We start from the raw sequence: 4,265 nt of genomic DNA, 5'->3' as shown, positions 1-4,265 counted from the left end.
AACTCCTCCACTTGAGGCAGGAACTCTCCACCAACCTGAAGGGAACAAGCCACCCTTTTCCGACTGAGAACCATGGCCTCGAATTTGGAGGTGCTGATTCTCATCCCAGCCGCTTCACACTCGGCTGTAAACCGCCCCAGTGCACGCTGGAGGTCCTGGTTGTCCTATTGAACCCATTCATTTATATGTGTTGTGCGGTGCAAGAACATTTCTGTGCCACGCCAAGCTAAGCACAGCAAATGGTCATGTGCTGTTCCCAAATTATAAACATGATAGACCATACATGTGGAGCCATATAGGGTATAAACTTAAAAAGACCCAAACTAACATCTTGGAGCTAGCATGTTGCCTAAGAACAGTGATGTTACCTATAACACCGGAGCTTCAAAGCTTGTGTCATTTTCCTGATTGTCATGCGATGACCAACGAGTCCTTGGGTTCTCACAGAATCACAACTGTTTCACTTTCATACATTTGAACTGTTGATACAAGGACAAGGAAACCTGAAACTTTTGCAATTGTAGTTGGATGGTTACTTTATAGACTTTTTGTATATTTGTTTTAATTTTATTTGTCATTTAGTATTGAGGATTTGAATCGTGTTTGATTCAACTCTTGACAGTGAGAATATGAAATCACAATTAACAAACCACATTATCGAGTAGAAAATATCTAATATAATATAAACTTTTGTTTCTAAATAAAAATCTAATTTTTCTCTTTCCTCTTTCAGTTACATGTAAGTATTTGCACTCTTACAGGGGGTTGATGATGGCTGCACTTCTGCACTTCATTTTTGACAATAGGTGTCACTAATGAACGCTGAGTCTTTCCCTGTGTGTTCTTCCCCTACCAATTATATACCCATTCCTGATGACAAAAATACTTACATGAATAAGTATGACACAAATATTCTAATATGATGCATTTGTGTGTGGAAAAAATAAAAGAATTGTGCTCAAGGAAAACTGCATAATGACTACATTTAAGGCCCCAATAGCTTTGTGCTGGCAGGAAAATAGACTCCTGGCAGATTTGTGTGTGTGAGAGTCACCTTTAACAACAAGCACTTTTTTTTTTAATTGCATGCTTTTTGTGTGACATTTTTGCATCCAGCACTTTTTAACATTAGAAAAAATATAATAATTAATTGCAGAGCACTTGAAAACAGCAATGCATGCTTTCATCTTAGTACTGCACCAGCACTTTATAGAAACCTTAATTAAGCTGTTAACTAATAAAGGAAAAAAACAATAATTATAGGGTGTCTATAAAGCTGTATGATCCTGTTGACATGTCATACAGTAGGGAATTGTCATCTAAAGAATGAGCCATTCAAACAGTCCATACATGTCCATGGCTGAATTCAGCAATGTAAAATTATTTCACAGTCAGTTTAATCAATACATATCTCTGTCCCAGAGTTGGTGGCACTCTGTGGAGCTGCTCCATTAACAATGTATCAGACCGTGACTTGGTGGACTCACACCATGTTTGTTTTCTACAACCCAGCAGCCTTTATTCATACTAACACTTGCAAATCAGGACATATATGTATCTATTGCCTCATCTGTGAAACACCCTCCAGGCTACGTCACAACATCCACAGAGGTGCTCTGCCACCTCATGATCATGTTACACAAATCTGATTAGACTCTTGTTTACATCCTCTATAGAAAGTTGATTGTAAACTAGTCAAAGATTTAACAAGAAGCGTGCCTGTCTGACAATACAGTAAGTACCTGGCGATTTAGGCTTGACACCAGTGGTCCTACATTTATCTCTCAGAATCCATCCCAGGAACTGCACTTAACATTAGACTAAAATCAGCTGCACACCATAGGAGCACTGAGGGTTATTTATGAAGCCTCCATTACTTACATCAAGGAGAACAATAACTCCTGCAAGAGAGAGCCATGGCACTTATTATGATATTTCCATTTTAGGTGCAATCTGCATTAGGAATTGTAAAGATACAGAAAACAAAACCACAACTACTACTTATAAATAGGAAACATGAAGGTTTTGGTGTACTATATAGCCTACTTTAACCAAATAGATTGTAATTTTTTTGGGGGGGGGGTTCCCTACATATTACCTTGATTATAGTTTTTGTGTTTTAACTTCAAAATGTCACCTTATGTTTGTTGTATTTTTGGCATTAGTATGTACTTCTCTACCATCATTTTGATATGTGAATTTGGACCATAACACCAAAAGTATTAGGCAAACTAATGTACTGAATGTACAACCTGACAGCAGCAAATTTAAATAAACAGCAAATAAATTCTGAAAAGCAGTTACAAGGATGTTTTCCTGGGAAATGACATTAACATTAGGAGGTAATTAAGACATTATTTTCTTCACTATTTTTAAATGGTTTATTTATTGCAGTCTTGAAAATGCCTTCTCCTCTTGTTGCCAGCTCCACAAAGCAAAGCAGAAATTGTGAGACGTTTTTACTTAATTTTTTGCCACTTGTCAACAGGTGCTCTAGACTGTTTCCATGGAAACACTGTTTCTAGCTCTGAGATGAGCCTCAGGGTGGGATGATAAACCTTTAAGGGTTTAAGGTTTACTAAATATATAAATCTTTAACAACACCTGACAAATACATAGTTGTTAAAGAAGACCCTGTAATTTCCTAAAACAGGTGGCCATATTTCACTTGTATATTGTGTGGCATTCATGTGGACGGCAAAGTAAGAATTTCATTTGTACAGGGAAACATGTTTCCTAACTGTGCATATGACAAATAAACACTTTGACCTTTGACCTGTAGTACAGGACGCCTAGTAGGAGGACCTAGTACATTTGTTAGGCACTATTTTCAGTGGCAGATTAATCCCCACTGCTTTGGAGAGTATTTGGGGCAGCAGGACAGTATGTGTAGGACTGATTCAGAATAAACTGCAGTGTTTGTGTGTGCTCATTGTATTAAAGGTACCATGCAGGGCAGAGAATTTACTTGTGACGAAACAAGTTACACTGAGATTCTCACCAAATCCGCATGTACTGTTGGCCATGGATTTCCTGTGTCATGAAACATTTGCAGAGCCAATGGTATTAGTATTTTCAAGATTCAATGTGTTTATTGTCATACTGTATACAGTAAGGAAACATGCTTCCCTGCACAATGAAATTCTTGAATGAGATGAAATTCTTCCTTCTCTGTCCACAATGAATGCCAAACAATATAGAGTCTAAATATAAACTAGAGAAATGTATTTCCTGTGGAAAATGTGTGTGGATGCTGATATGCTGAAGGACCTCCCTGAAAATACATGAAATCAATTGCTGAAACTGCTGAAGGATGTGAAGAAATGGCTGAAGTTCTTTGTTGAAATAGTTGAGAAGAAATGTCTGAAGTTCTGTGTTGAATAATCTGAAGGATGAGATGCAATAAATACAAGTAGGAATGTCCTTCACATTTTCCCGTTGGTCCCCACAAAGTAGGTAAAACGGTAGGTGTGTGTGTGCGTGAGAGAGTGAGTGAGAGAGAGAGAGAGAGAGTAGTCTTCCACCCTGAGGACTACTACAGTGTGGCTATTGAAATGAAACTGCCGTCTCATGTCAGTGAGTCATTATGAATTGTGTCTGGCAAATGTTTTGTGTCAGAAACAAACCTATAAGGCTGCAGCTGGACAGTTAAAAATTAAGAAAAAGCAAATGACACCTGTCCTATTCAGATTTTCCACAAATGGCCAATAGAGGTGGTGGTGCTGTTGCTGCTTATGTCAGAGACCACATTCAAATGTATGAAAAACAGTACATCTATAATGTAACTGACCTTGAGTTCATAGTGTCGTGGCTAGAGTGTGATGCCAACTAAATTAATTCAGACAAACCATCCCAATTTAAAGGATCATTTAATATTACAATTATTCTGAATATAGTAGTATTTAAACACATAATCTAGGGAACAGAGAACAGATTCACTCCTCCTGCAATGGAATAGATACAGTATTAAATGAGAATTGTCACAGAGTCAGTCAGTCTTTGTCAGTCAGTGTCCCCCCGGCCGGGTCCAACAGCACATGGTTTACCGTCCCAGTAGCATTCTCACTTCTCTCCCCCCTTCTGCTCTAACCCAGCTTTTTATCTACTCGCACTTACACAGCCCTCCATGGCCTGAGCCATGAAGACGCGGTCCCATGCCAGCTACCCTCACACACCTTCTTCCGAGCATTGTCTAAACTGTCCAGTACATGAACTTCTAGGTCGCATTGACCTAGCGCACATTTCCTTTTTCTAAATCTGAAAAC

General features: G+C 38.5%; 1 protein-coding gene across 1 annotated transcript in view; it reads right to left on the bottom strand.

Annotated features, from left to right (window-relative positions):
* The window catches only part of LOC109951794 (neuroligin-4, X-linked-like), a 236,133-nt gene that overhangs the window by 200,551 nt on the left and 31,317 nt on the right, over positions 1–4,265 (bottom strand).

This window comes from Monopterus albus, unplaced genomic scaffold, assembly GCF_001952655.1.
Source record: "Monopterus albus unplaced genomic scaffold, M_albus_1.0 scaffold409.1, whole genome shotgun sequence".
NCBI lineage: Eukaryota > Metazoa > Chordata > Actinopteri > Synbranchiformes > Synbranchidae > Monopterus > Monopterus albus.
This window is presented reverse-complemented; position numbering and strand designations above follow the sequence as displayed.